This window comes from Poecilia reticulata, linkage group LG5 (genome assembly GCF_000633615.1).
Source record: "Poecilia reticulata strain Guanapo linkage group LG5, Guppy_female_1.0+MT, whole genome shotgun sequence".
NCBI lineage: Eukaryota > Metazoa > Chordata > Actinopteri > Cyprinodontiformes > Poeciliidae > Poecilia > Poecilia reticulata.
The window spans coordinates 2,158,619-2,174,120 of NC_024335.1; the positions used below are offsets into that span (position 1 = coordinate 2,158,619).

General features: G+C 40.5%; 1 protein-coding gene across 14 annotated transcripts in view; it reads right to left on the reverse strand.

Moving 5' to 3' along the window:
- ptprt (protein tyrosine phosphatase receptor type T) overlaps nucleotides 1-15,502 on the reverse strand; it is a 316,254-nt gene that overhangs the window by 27,320 nt on the left and 273,432 nt on the right. The window lies entirely within an intron of this gene.

Sequence of the window (15,502 nt, forward strand, 5' to 3'; positions counted from 1 at the left end):
GTGTGGGTGTGTGTGTGCGTGTGTATGCGTGTGTGTGTGGGGGTGTGTGTGTATGTGTGTGTGTGTGGGTGTGTGCGTGTGTGTGTGTGTGTATGCGTGTGTGTGTGTGTGTGTGCGTGTGTATGCGTGTGTGTGTGTTCTGCCATGGCTGGTGCTGCTTGTCTTCTGCCAGACCTGGGATAACCTCCAGGTCTGTTTGGGCAAAGAAGTTCAAATGTTACAACAAAACCTTCAGCACTCTGGATCAGTGCAACTAACTTACAAGTACCTTTTCAGCAAGATGTAGGAGCTCGTGCCTCTTCAATACCAAGACATTTTTCCATGTTATATGTGAAATAATCTGCCAGTGGAACTAGAACAGTTTCACTTGTAAGTTAGTTTTGTCTTTGTTCAAGAGTATCAAGATGTTTGCACTAGAAACTAGACCAAAAATACTTGGAAAGATTTTGTGTTTTTGCAGTGTATAACTCATTTGGAACATTGTGCAGAAAAACCTTCTTTAATTATCGTCTCGCTTCGCCTTGAGAATTATCTGTCTTGTGTTTTCTAATGAGAGAAATCTTGCTGCTCCGGCTGAGTGGCCACCGGGACGGCAGCATGAATCCACTCTACTGGTACTAGATGCTGTCATCAGCTATCAGCTCACTCACACTTTGTAACTCTTCTCTCCACACACTGCATGTACAAACAAACAGCAGGAGGTCGTCTGCCAGCCGTCTGCTCACTCTCTCCTGCTCCTGACTTCTACGCTTCCGCTTCTCTCCTCTTTTCCCGAGCCGATCCTGTCCACACGTCTCTCCTCTTCCTCTGTGCTTTCCTTTCCCTCTGCTGTATCTCTTCCTCCCTTCCCTCTGTCTTGCCCCATACTGTCTTGCTCCTTCAGGCAGCAGTAATTACACAGACCTCGTGTCAGAGGCTGTCATAACAGGAGAGCAACAGATATAAGGCTGGAAGGAAGGAGGGGCCCTTTCTGCTGCTCTCTGCCCAGGAAGGGGAGCTTCTAATTGGGCTGAAATGGCAGGAGGTACTGGCTCGCAAACACTGCAGATCTGGACACAGGCCACAGGTTTGAAGAGGCTGACAGCGGGTTGGATCTTTCTGTAGCGTGTGTACGGTATAAAAACGCCTCGAGACAAAGAGAAATTATTTTCTTTTCCCTAATTAGTAAATATTTGTGCATCTCCAAAGTATACAAAAAATGTACTCGACATATAATGAAACAATATACACATTGCTATGTTTGAGAGGAAATACTTGGTTGTACGAAGTGCAAAGCAAAACAAAAACACTTTGATGTTTCACCAAGTCTTCCTGGCTCAAGCCTTGAGCCGGTTTTGGTTCTGCTGGAGGTTTGTTCCTGTTAAAGGGGAGTTTTTCCTCTCCACCGTCGCTACATGCGCTCTCTGCTTTCTGTCTGGCAAAGCAGAGAGCGCATGAAGCGACACAATCCAGGCGATCGTCTGCTGTCGCTACCTTCTCGCCCAGCAACATGAAGCCACTGACTTGCAGGATTCAACTCGAAGCAATCGGCTGAGAAATGGCTCCACATAAACTGGACTGAATAGAGTCCAGTTTACAGACGGGCCGCACCAAAGAAAAGGTTTATCATTTGGTTGTAATTAATCACACTGAAAAAGACAAGGTCACGATCATCTTTAACGTGGGAAAATTAACATGTTCACAACAATCATGACTGAGTGTAAAGCTGGTACAGTATAAGTGGGGCGAGACTTTAAACCAGAGATCTGTGGTTCTGTCTTTAGTCTGTGTGTCTGATCCTGGACCCAGAAACAGGCACCCAGAGAGCAGGCAGCCCCACGCTGGCATCTGTGGCGCTGGACTGGAGTAACAACAGAGTCATCAGAAGCTGAGGTGTCCAAGGGCAAAGAGTCACCAACCCATTACTCATTAATGAGCTGCACTCCTTGGCAGAGTCTCCCTCTCTGTATAACCTTGCATCTCCTCTCTTTCCTCTTTTGGCCTCTCCACTCTCTGCTTTTCATTTGCCTCCATCTTCTTTGAAATTCTTGTCGTTACCCTTGCAGCCGCTGTAAGAAAGTTTTCGTAGTGGAGAACTTGTTAACTTGAGGGTCCCGAAAAGGCCAAATAAAATTGTTTCTTCTTTATATCATGGACGGACTCAGAGTCAGTGGAATGCAGCAGAAAGCTGCAATTTGGAGACATCAGATCACATTTTAGCCGAGTGAGAGGCTGCAGACCAAATGAGAGGGAGGAACCAGAGTCTAATGACAGTTTGGTGGAAGGAGAGGGTTGTTTTCAACATCAGAGGTCATACAGCTTTATACAGCACAACACAGAGCTGGACCAGTTCAATACAGAAATACTGATGAACTGCATGAAAGACAAAATAATTTTCTCACATCAAATCAAAGTAAATGTACCACTTTTTACAGTTAGGACTCGCAAAATTATCTCCACTTTGTGAATGCCAGAATCATCACAGAGGACATTTTGTAATTTTATATATAAATATAAAACTGATGATATTATGGCTCTATGAATGTCTAATATTAACTCACAATATTTGAGATTTTTGAGGCAAAACTTCAAACACGGCTTTGATATCACAGAAAAAAGTAAATTATTTTCATATATATATAAAGAGAGAGAGAGAAATGGAGGTTTCTACAGCAAACTGAATAAGGATTTGTTCAGATGGGACTCTTGACAATTTATACAATTTTTAGAGTCAGAATGCCGATAAGAAAGCAAATCTTTCATCTTTTTTTAGGGAAACAAACATCTCTTGCTCCAAACACCAGTAATACTCGGCCTGTGTGGTTTGGGACAAAGACTTGGCAGCTATTTCTGCAACATTTGATGTTTTTCCTGTCGAGGCTGCTGGATAAAGTCGCCGTTGTATTACCGATACTGGACAAAACCTTATCAAGCTCCTGCAGATTTTATGCTCTTTTGAGCTGCAAGGCAGTAAAGCAAAGACGTCGACTTACAGGCTCTTTTCTTTGCTATTGTCTTTGTTGCAGCTTGAAAAATGCCAGGAAGAGAAAACGGAGCTTTTGTGCATGAGGAGGAGGATTTCATGCTTCGGTCCATTGGGTTAAGATTTAAAGTGGTGGAAAAATAAAGTGACTCAAACACATTGTAGATAGTTTATGAGACATTCTTTAATCTAACCAAAAATACGCATTTAACTGTCCTTGTTAGTGAGTTTCAGAGTAGTGAAAGAAGCTGCTGCTGTTTGACAATTTCGATTAATTTAGAAGCCAATTAAAAAATCATCGCCTTATCCAGAGCAATTAAAAGTGCATTATTTGTGTAAACGAATTTTAACGCCGCTTTTGACTGACTTTAAACGTCTCCAGAAACAGATGGAGCTGCTGTTTAACACAGGTGATTAAAGGACGGCCACAGTAGTGAGATGAACAAGGTGTTTTATGTCCCATCCCCTCCTTTCATCCTCATCTCTTCTCCTCTCGCCTCCCTTTTCAGTAGCCACTAAGCAGGGATCGTGTCTGTCACAGATATACTTAATCAGTTAACTCCCCTCAGAGCTCAGCTCACACACGGCCTGCTCTCCGCTGTCAGCTCGGCTCAAGGCGTTGGGAAATTTAATGGCGCCTGTGATTGAGGGAGGGAAGAGACTGAGTGGTGTGTTAGCATGTTCCCACTTAAAGATCTTCTTCAGGGTGTGACAGATTTGTTTGCATTTTCTTTGAAGTGTTCCAGCTGTTTTTGGTTCTCCGATAATGCATGTGCATTAGTGTGGAAGTGTGAGAGTGAAGGGTGGTTTGGTGTGTAATAGCCTATTTAGTCCAGCGCTGCCTGCAGCTCATGTGTCAAACAACCCAGGAATGATGTCGGCTTACACACACACACACACACACACACACACACACACACACACAGACATGTTTCCAGCTGTTTGAAGGCTGTCGGGACGACAAGGACGACAGATGAAAGAGGTTGAGGAGGGAGAGACGGAGAGCAGAGAGAACAGCAGCTTCACGGCGCCCTGCAGAGCTGTTGGTCAGTTCGGGGCGCCGCTAAAGGAAAATGCAGTTTCAGGGCCACAGAAAAGAAAAGTGACCAACAATAAGGTCCAATAAAGATGCCAAGAGAATCAATTAAAGTCTGATTTGACCATTTACTTCAAGTGGTTGGTGTAACGGAACTAAATGTTTAGAATAAACGTGTTTGAGGATGAACTCATCTGGATTTCAGCCGTTATGTAAAACACATAATGACTCACTGAGTTTAAGTGAATTAATGAGATGAACCTGAATCTCATCCTCCTGATTAAAACGCAGATATGCATGAAGTTATCGCAGGAGCAACCTGATTAAGCCGTGGTTCGTTTTCAGAACGGTCACTCCCTGGTCGGACAAATTAAATGAGACGTGAAGCTCGAGAGTTAAAATCCTACCAGGTTGTCTGTGGTAGTGGGTATAACTGTTCTTACAGCATTGATGCAGATTCATCCATCAGTTAATCATCCCACACTGTCCGTGATAACGCAACATCAACTCCCTGAGGTTTCAGCACAATGACCTTTGACCCCTGGTTGTCCTACACTCTCCAAAAAATGAAATCAAAACTAAATTCTTATGGATCATTTTAAAAACTTAAAGGATCAACCTGCTGTCTCAACGATTAACAGCAATCATCATCATCATCAAGAGTATCAATGATGCCACTGAATAATTATCACCATTAACTGTGAGCATCAGGGAGCTGCAGCAGAAATCATTTCATCATCATCTTTACAATCACCATTTCCTGACATGCAATCAAGCATAAAAAGGATCAATTAAAGGAAGAAAAACCCCAGAAAGGACTATTGATGAGAGTTAAAAAGTGAAGAATGTTATTCAAGAATCTTTCTGATATCAAAAACAGTCCAGAAAAATCAGCTGAGCTGATTTAGGAGCTTCAGTTTTCACAAGATGTCGTCTCCTAAGAACTGGCTGGATGTTGGCATATGTGTAATAAATGTTATTTAATTTAATCGACCAGATTTTCTCATTGTTTTCAGTTTTCATGTGGGCAAAATCCAAATAAATCGCAACTTTTTTTTCCGTCTCTGTTCAACAGGAAACGTCAAAGATTCTGAAAAAAAAGTGGCGAATCAAGAGTTTTTATTTGTGATCAGTTTGAAATCATCACAAAATGCTTCCTGATTCCATTTAAACATGTTGCCATACAAAATCACACCTTATTTAACTTAAAGACAAATATAACTTACTGCAGGACGACAAGGATAAAAAAAAAAAAAAAAAAACGTATCACAAAATAAATGTTTCCTATTGGTCGATACAGACAATTGATTGGTTTTTGTCTTAAATATCTGAAATACTGCATGGAGTGAAAAATTTTCCTAAACTGCTGCCGCAATCAACTCAGCAAGTTGTTGCTAGGTAACCAAAGAGAGAGAGTGAGTTGCTAGGTAACCAAAGAGAGAGAGTGAGTTGATTCCATCAACCTGCTAAACTTGAGCAGCTAAAGTCTTTCCTCTGCCTACATCTCCCAGAATGCTGTGCTGTTCTGGATCAGAGTTATTATTATTATTATCTATTGATATTGATCACCTGTTTACCACGATATATAATTGATTTACATCTTGTCCTGTTCATAAAGGGCCTGAGTTTTCCGTCTTTACAGTTAACTTACACGGCAGAAGACATTTCTTAATAATGGTTCTGTGTAGTCAAAACATATTACGTAGCAGATTATGCAAATTAGGGCTGAAACGATTCCTCGAGTGATTCGAGTACCTCGATTATTAAAATTCCTCGAGGAAAATTGACCTGCCTCGAAGCTTCGTTAATTTATGTTTTATCATTTAGCGCACCGTGTTTCAGCCGGAACATTATTTGCGTTGCGCGGAGCTCTGACTTCCGCCTCTGAGTTGTTGACGGAAGCTACGTGTTAGCGGCATAACGTCCAATCTTCAAGTTCGGCCCGCGGGGATATTACTGATTGGTGATAATTCCGGGTTTTCATCGTTTTTGTGGGACCAATAAACATCCTTAAAATGACCGGCGCGATGCCGGGAGTCCGGCAGCCTTTCTGCTCCGGAGCTGCTGGTTGAACGGCGGGAAGAAGCTGAGGAGGATTTCTACAGGTGAGCGGAGAGACTGAACACGGCGGGCGGCTGAGGGTTGATGCTTACAGGGTAAGAGCAGCTTTACGGACGAACCGCACAATAAACTTATATCATCCCGGTCTGAACAAACGGGAGGCGGAACATGGCTGGTAGATGAGTTTCTGAACGGAGGAGCCGTAAATATCCCGTGTTGCTCCCCCAGTCTACAAAACAGTAACTGGTAGGGAAGCTCAAATGTGGAAAAAATAGACTGATGTTGATATCCGATAGTAACACTGGTGTTATGGAAGATTTACCAATATTTTATTTCATAATTGTTTTTATCCGATTACTCGATTAATCGTAAGAATAATCTATAGATTACTCGATTACTAAAATAATCGCTTACAACAGCCCTAATGCAAATTATGAAGATGTGTAGACTTCTTACAATAAAAACCTGCAGTACTATGGGCACCTCTTTATTAAATTACACACAACTTAACTTTATAGGGTTAAATGTAAATACTTCATTAGAGAGAGTTCACATTGGTCATCAGGAAAACGCAGCTAAAGCACAGCACATCGCAGATCACTGAGCTAATCAGAGGCAGTAATGGTTCAAAATGTAACATTAAAGTAAAGCTGCTGGGCCGTGTAATGTGGAGCAGCAGTCGGCATATTACTGCTAATAAGGCCGATATTTTTGACAAGGATCATAAGCTACAGATTTGTTTAGGTTTTATAGCGGGTCTTAAAAAAGGGATTTCAGTTGAGTAAAATCAGTAAAACTGAACATAAATGTTTGGATTTTAACAAGACGACAGTTTCAGGAGCAGAAAAACTTCATCTGTAATGGGTTCATGGAGAAGGTTTAACGTCTGTGTGTGTTCCTTTAAATGCTGCAGTTTCTATCCAACATCATGGACGTCGTAAACACAATGTAGTGAGATTAAAATTTTATTAGTTTAGAACTTTATGGATTATTCTATCAGATGTTACTAAACATACGACCTAATATGGATAATGTTGGCCCACTTAAAGATTTTAAAGTCTCATATGAGACTATATTTGTTTTTTGATGACTTTTTAAGACCATTTTAAAACCGACAGTCATTTAACCCGTTACATTCTGGCCGTTTTCTCCCTGAAAACTTGTCTTTTTTAGCCACTAACTAAGCTAACGTTAGGGTAAATGTTGATCATTGATAAAATATTTCATTGTGAATGCTGTTGTCACGGATAAAACAAACATATAATATCATGGTATTACAGCATCTTGGGAGAGTCACATATTCATTCTCGCAGACAAACAAACACACACAAAAAAAATGGTGTTTCCAGTTTGGTACCAACATGAAACAGGCTACTTTAATATCCATGCAACAGCTTTGGGATAAACTAACGCCAACTACGAGCCAGGGCACAACGTCCGCCATTAGTGGGCGTCTCGATGACAAATCCCCCAAAGCCAAGTTAGAAAATCTAGAAGAAAATCCTCTGGGATGAAGTGGAGGCTGTTATTAAGCAGGATATTAATTCCCACGGTTATTATTGGCATGAAAATGGGACACTGTAAAAGATCCCACTAGATTTACACAAAGCTGCTCAAGTCTTTCGCATCCTTACATTATAACGTCTTTATTAATAACCGCTAATAGTTATTTATGTTAACCTACTGGTTATATGGAGGAAGGAAGAAGTCTGAGTGTGTTTGCATGTGGACGGCAGACAGGACATCCCAAATCGCTGGAGCTCTCATGTTTATATGGAGTGCAGAGTGTGTTTACTTCTCTAACCGTGTGTGTGTGTGTGTGTGTGTGTGTGTGTGTGTGTGTGTGTGTGTCCGCTCAGGATGCTAATATTTGTTGTGGTTCTTTGGTCAAACACTTCAGAGAAGATGTTGGCATCAGGACTGGAGAGCAGCTCAGCAGACGTGCTGCGAATTGAAGCCAGAGACGATAAGAAGAGAGGAGGAAGAGGCGCCGTCTCCGGCTGCAAGTAGAATTAGCTCACGTCTACACAAAGCAACAGTCGTTTAAAAAACTGATGCTTTTTTTTTTAATTCACAGACACTTTCACACATCCTTCCTCTTATTTGCTCTTATTTCTGCAGCAAACAATGATTCACGTAACCTCAGCTGTAATGAGAAGCAGCAAGAAGCGAGAGAGGAATCTGATTACGGCGGCGCTGCTCTGGGTGGAAGACCAGCTGAAGCTTGGGAGCGTGCCGAGAGGCGCCTTTAATGAATGTCACCGACCAGAACACTTTGGGAAATCAGCAAACAGCAAAAGGAGCAAGTTTGTGTTTGTATGTAGAAGAGAGGAGGCGGAGAAACATGAGGAGGACAGGAGAACGACAGATGAGAGAAAGAATGAAGAGAAAAGTCAAACTGGTAACAGGAAAGTAGGATGAGTAACTTTTACACTGAGCCTTTGTGTGCATTTTTTAGCAGTTATTTTTTCTCTAACCCTCCACATTGCATGATAAATAAACATCACAGGGCGCTTCGAAATATTTATATAGAATTAAAATCATTTGAACTTGTACATCTTTGCCTCCTGTGTCAAAGTTTACAGCAGCTTAGTTAAGTTTCATCTGTGCTTTTGTTGCTGTAAGCAGAGGGCAACAAAGGAAAATAAAGCTTTGACAGTAAAATTCAAGACAACTATATATACTCTCTATTCAATCAGCCTGAGTTCTAACAAGTTTGATCCAAGTCGTTTCTTCTAGTGTATTTTTTATTTCTGAATATACATTCAGCTCTTCTGGGAGTGAGAAAAAGTACAGCGGTGGCTGAACTACTTTGGAATAAATAAGAGGATGGATATCCATAACTGGGAGGGGGCACTGCTTTTGGCAGAGCCTTTGAAACCAGGAAATCAAAGTTTAGCGCATTGAATCGACTTTGAGCCATTAAAACAAACTGCATGCTTGGTGGAAATATATATATTCTGTTCAATAACAGAAATGTTTGATGTTTCTGAGCTTTATTGTGCAATATTTGCTGAGATGGATATAAGAGCAAGGAATGAGAAAATCAATGATCCGATCAATGATCATTATAAATATGCAGGTTAAACAGATTGTTTCTGAATTTTTATTAATTTCTGTCAAACAGGAGAATGAGAGAGAGGAGATGTTATTCCATCATAAACAGCTCCAGAGAATTTAATTGTGTTTTACAGAATAACATATTTCAGCCACATGAACATTTAATAAAAGTAACAGAGTTATATTATAAATGTTAGGCAAACACACAAAACACCAAGGAAAACCCAGCAGTAAGGAGACATGCAAACAGGAATGGTGAAATATTCCTCTATGTAAACTCTACAGTTCCTTCCCACTGGATAAATGGACTCAAATCAAAGTTCGTTTTGATTATTTTAAAGGTTTTAGGACATTTTTATAGCTACGTGCGACAAAACAAGCAGCAGCTTTACAACAGATGCTGATTTTTATTTTTCAACTTAAGCCTGAGAGCATTAAAACGCATTAAGTTGCAGATCTGAGATGAATAGAAAAGACATATCCTTTATTGTTCCACACATAGGACATATATATCCCAGCAGGAAGTTAATGAGTAGGATAAAGTAAAGATGTACAACATGTGCATGGATACTGTTGTCCAAAATGAGAAAAGCTGTGCCAGTAACAAACAAGAGGAAGGATCTACAGTCACGCCTCTTTGTGCACATCGGATGCTGCAGTCGGCCTCTGAAGGAGTTCTCCAGTTCAGCGTCCCCATCTGGTGGGAGATATTTTCCTATTTTAGCCTAAATTCTCCGCCTGTCTCCACCTGCAGGGCCCCATCCCAGGACTTCATCTACCTGCTTCCTCTCAGCTGCTGGTCCAAAAAACAGAAGACGGCTGAAGCAAGGCAAGGAGAAATATTAAAATGCAAAGCTACGAATTTTATAATTCTTTTGGGAATTATGTGAGCAACATTACCAACTGTCTCCTAATTAAGTCAGCCGGGATCACCCTCTTTTTTTAATGGCTTAAACCAATCGTAGAGCATTTCAATAAGTACAACTCATATGAAATTCGTTGGAGGATTTCACTCATGTTTTTACTTTACAGTGTTTTTCTTAAGCACACTTTGATTCTGAAGCAAAACTCCCAAAAATCGTTCACAGCCAAAGATTTGTCTCAGTCTCACTCAAAACTTTATGCAAGTAAAAACACTCAGGAGTCCAGAAGCACTCAACTTTTTTTCTTTTTTACATATATGTAAATATTGAGCAAAAAATGTAATTTATTTCCAAAGAAAAGCCTCTGTTGAATTATAAATGAGCATATGGGAATGAATGCTTGAAGAACTAAGAGCAGAGCAGGAAGAGAACCAAGAAAAAAAGGAGAGGAAGGAGGAGCAGAAGGAGGAAATCAAGGCAGACAGATGCCTGAGACGAGGAAACACTAGTGCGCTTTGCCTCAACCCATAAACTGTCAGAGGCAGTAGGAGAGCATGAACAGATGGACAGAAAGAGGGAAGAAGTGAAAGGAAAGAAGAAAAGAAAAGGTGTCAGGCATGAATAAAAGCAGGACATGTAAGGGTAACAAAGCAGCTTCATAAAAAAATAAAATAAAACCAAGAAGGGGAAAAAGAAAGAGCAGATCAAAAAGAAGAAAAGAACAAAAGAAAAGGGAACAAGATGAAAAGAAGAGCAACGTTTGAGGAGGGAGAGAAAGGAGTTGGACGGAAAAGAATGGAGGACAGGAGGCTGGTAGATTAACATTTATTCAGTGTGCTGAGGGGATCTCAGACATGGCATCAAGCGTTTGTGTTTGGCAGATGGCCGGAGGAAGAGTGTGTTAACACTTCAACTCAAATCAGCCCTTTCCAAACTGTTCCAGAGAGAGCCAGAGGGAGGGAGAGCGAGAGGTGGCACAAGTTTGCATTAGCGTGTGTGAGAAGCGTTGCAGGGAAATGGCAGGATGTGAAATACCCTCACACGGATGGAACAGTCAGTCCAAACGAGGGAGAGTTTAAAATCTCACAGAGATTTTAGGTCCAAACATTTCGGTCCGTCTGCAGCTCTCTGCTCGGGCTCACTCTGCGTTTGCCTGGCTTAGAGGTGATGTGGATACATGGAGAGCAAATTTACCCAAGATGCAACAACATCAGACTTTATCCAACACCACATATCACTAGAATCTCTTCTTGTCCCGAAGCAGACAGATTTTCTAACTGCTTTTAAATATTTTTACAATATCATACAAAATGTCCTTAAAAGTCCGCACTAACGAGATTTAAGTGGAAAATGGTAGGTCAATTTTATCTTCAATATGTTTCATCACAAATTAGTAGATGGCTGGATGTTACTGACAATAACAATAACGTCTTAAAAAAAGCCTCTGATGCCCGTGTCTGGATGAAAGCTGCAGAAATTATCTTATGCTTGGATACAACGCAGCAAACCTCCCTGGGAGGCAACTGGAATATTAAACGCCTTGTGAGGAGTCTTCATGTATCCGCTAGCTTCAGCTAGCATCTCTCCATCCCACATGAAGAACAAGGAGTTTCACAGTCCCAACACTATGTTTCATAGAAACCCCAACATGGCGCCTGCCAAACTGCATTAAATCCTGCTAATGGTGCCGAAAGCATAAACAAGTCATCTTCTGTGGTTTTCCATAAACGTTGGATTCTACACCAGCTGCAGCTGCGTTTCCTTTGACCATATCATTTCATAACAGGCATTTCAAAAGTAAATTTGTTTAATGGAAACATGCCAAATATTTGTAAATTGGTTTATTTCAGAAAACTGCAAAGAAAACATCACGAGTCACGTGATCAGAAACTGGATGTTGCTGCTAGCGCGAACCTAAAAGAAAAAGACGACAGGAAGTAGTTGGAGGATCACAGCGTGGAATGATTTTAATGGTTTATTACACGGACAAACTCGTTAACGTGCCGTTTTAATTGCATTTCTTATTTAATGGAAACACAGAAATTGTGTTTTTTCGACATTAGCAAAAAATTGACAAAGTTTTGCACACATTAGTAATGGAAACACAGCTTTGTGTAAAACCTTCACTCCAATCCAATCCAATCATTTACACACTTAAAGTTGTGCATGTGGATTCAGCAACATATTTTCATTTTGCGTTGCCATGTTTTTGTCAGAGCAGATATAGATACAGTAAAACAGAGAACTGGCTTGAACACTAAGGAGCATGAAAACAAGGGCAAGTTCTCCGGTGTTTCTGACACTGACTTGGATATGAAGTCGGTGTTTGACTATAAATTTAAACAAAACAGATGTCTCCTTTCTCTGCAGTGTAAACAGTCGAGATGCAACTCTGCATGTATTCATACCAAACTGTCACAGCTCATTCAGTCAAAGTCTGTGTTAGTCGGCCTTCATTCTCATCCTAAAGAGTCTTTACTCAAAATGAAAATCCTTCAGAGGGGCAGTATTTACCACGTATTTTCCAGCCACATAGTATCATTTTATAGAACAATCAAGTAATTATGCCGGCTTCTGCTGTTACAAAAATGTTGTTTATCAAACAAGACTTTGAGTCAAGTTTGATCCCTTGAAATTGGACGTCTGTCTCTTTAAGAAGCTCCTGTTCTCTCTAACGTCCTCACATCAACATTCCTCTATTAAGTGTTTACAAACCTGCATCCGAGCACTGGACTGAGAAATAGTTCTTACAATGAGCACACTTCCACTAGGTGTTTGCTAACTGCTGCTGCTGCTAGTTTGAAGGAGTTGAGTGAAGGAGGTGCAGTTTGGAGGCGGCTCTTAGCTCCTCAGAGTGTTTTACAAACCCCAACAGGACATGCAGATAGTTCTTAAACATAAATGAAATAATCAAATCAACTCTCCAGTTATGCTTTTGATGAGGGAATAACATTATAACATGAAATAAAGCTAAAAATATATATTTTACACAATACTGTCCCTTTAAAAAAACAGACAAGAGTACCAAACTCTGCATAATTTTAAATCAGCTAACTATAAACACGGATGGTGAAATTGGCTTCTGATCATAAATCACATACACAAGTTCAAGCTTCAGTCAAATCTGTTTGCATCAAAACTTTATGATGCAGCCTGCACATCCAAGAGGCCTCCTGTGATTAACCTCACCGTGGAATCAAAGAGCCCACTCACCGTTTCATTAGACAAGATGTGAGGAATGTCTGGATGGACTTTTCATGTGAAAGCAGGACACTTTACCTCTTAAGGCTGAAGACCAGACATGGAGAGGTGATTCTAGCCTTGCATAAGAGGAAAAAAGCTTGTATCCATCCTGAGAGCTGGAGACAGTCAATGCGCCTGTCTCACCACATTTACATGTTCTAATAAAGACACGGCACAAACTCGTTTGCCCCAGGGCCTTTTAAAACATTTTCTCAAGAAAATTAGCCTTTGTACAATCACAGCAAGCAAGATGGACAGTTTCCATTACTAGGCCCTTGTAATTAAAGGATTTGTACTAATAGCAAATTTATCATAATTCCTGTTGGCTATCAAGTCTTTGACAGGCTATTTCATTCCAGCGCTAAGTTTCATATTAAAGCCTTCAGGTTAGTGCAGTGTCTTTGCCGTGACATCTAAACCCTCATAATGAAATATGTACACAGTCCCAGGCCTGTGGACACTAATACGCACTAACCGTAAAATATGAAGCCTAAAATGCTCTGCATATGGATCATGCTGCTTATGCTGGCAAACAAGTAAACCATAAAACCTTTTAAAACTTGAATCAAACAATCCGTTGTTGTTCCAGTGTAATAGAGACATGAGGTTTCCTTATGCAAGATAAACAAGCAGACGACGACTGAACGTTCAATCAGACGGACTTCGCTGGTGCACGGAAAAGGACACACCGTTATATTCAAATGCTAATGCTCACCAACAAACACACACACACGCACGCACGCACACACACACACACACACTAATCCTACATGCAGTCCTCACTCCGAATATCATTACTGCAGTCCGTCTTTGCACCGAAATGAAGGCTCATTTTGACAAAAGTCTCTGTGAATAAAATAGCAGCTGCAGCCTTTGATCATCAGGCGGGATTGAAAGAAAATCCCTCTGCAAACTGAAAGCAATTTCTTACTAGGTTTCCTGTATTAGACTTACACAAGTTTGAAATCCAAGTATCAGTGGTGTTTAAAAGTGCATTAAGACAGAAGGCAGGCAGCAAAGCCAGAGAATCAGTTTTTTTCTAATGAACAGCTTCAATTCTTTCTTGCATAGACAAACATGAAAAACTCGTATTGTTGTAGATTATAATAGAATAGAAATGTATGTTATTGTACGCACATCACAATTTATCTCTGAATATTCAAATTTAAAAAAGATGAAAAATTCAGATCGAAAGAAATGTGGGACTTTTTTAAAAATGTACAGGATGTGTGTATTGTTTTAGAATATAAATACATGAATGAATACAAATATTTGAGCATGGAAGGAAGGATCTCCAATAATGCTTCTTCGTGCATCCCAGATATGGCAGATATTTTTGTCCAATAACTATTTATTAGTGGTGGGACTTGATTAGAAAAGAAATTGACTTGTTTGCAGGGTCTGTAATGAATTAACTGCATTTTAATAAAGAACAATTCAAAAAGACTTTTAGGAAAATAACTTATTGAGTAAATAAACACATGAGCTCTGCAATACTCAAATCCTCACAAAGGCCTCCTCAGGCTAGAAGATAAAAAAAGCATCTCTGTGTCTTAGAAAGTGAGAATATTGCATAAAAATAATATTTTCAAAATGTCATGGATATGGTGTCTCATATTCCCCTGCAGAATGCCTCCCTCATGGATTCGCTTTGGGTTCTGGTCGGGTCAGTTAGCTGAAAATAACACCAAGATCATTGGAGCAGCTTTCAGAGCGTTTGGCAATGTGGGTCGGTACAAAGTCCTGCTGGAAAACAAAACCAGCATCTCCATAAAGCTTGTCAGCAGAAGGAAACTTGTAGTGTCCTACAAATCCTGGCAGATGGCTGAGTTGACTGTGGAGTCCAGAAAACCCAGTGGACCAGAACCAGCAGACAACATGGCACCTCAAATCACCACTGACTGTGCAAACGTCACACTGGACTTCAAATGCTTTTCCACTCTCGCTCCAGACTCTGGGACCTTGATTAGATGCAACTTTTACTGGACAGCTATAGATTACAGTGTGTAGATTCACACTGTGAAATGATATCACAAGTAAGGGAAGCTTGGTAATACCTACAGGTATTATTATTTTCTTTAAGTAAGTTTTAGTCACTTTATTAACAGGGACTAAAGCAGTGGTTCTTAACCTTTTTTGAGGTACCGAACCCCCCAGTTTCATATGCGCATTCACCGAACCCTTCTTATTCCTCCTAATCTACACCCCCTGACACACAACATACTTTGCGGTATTCTGATTTAGTAATGTAATTATATTAGCTGTGTTACCACCCCC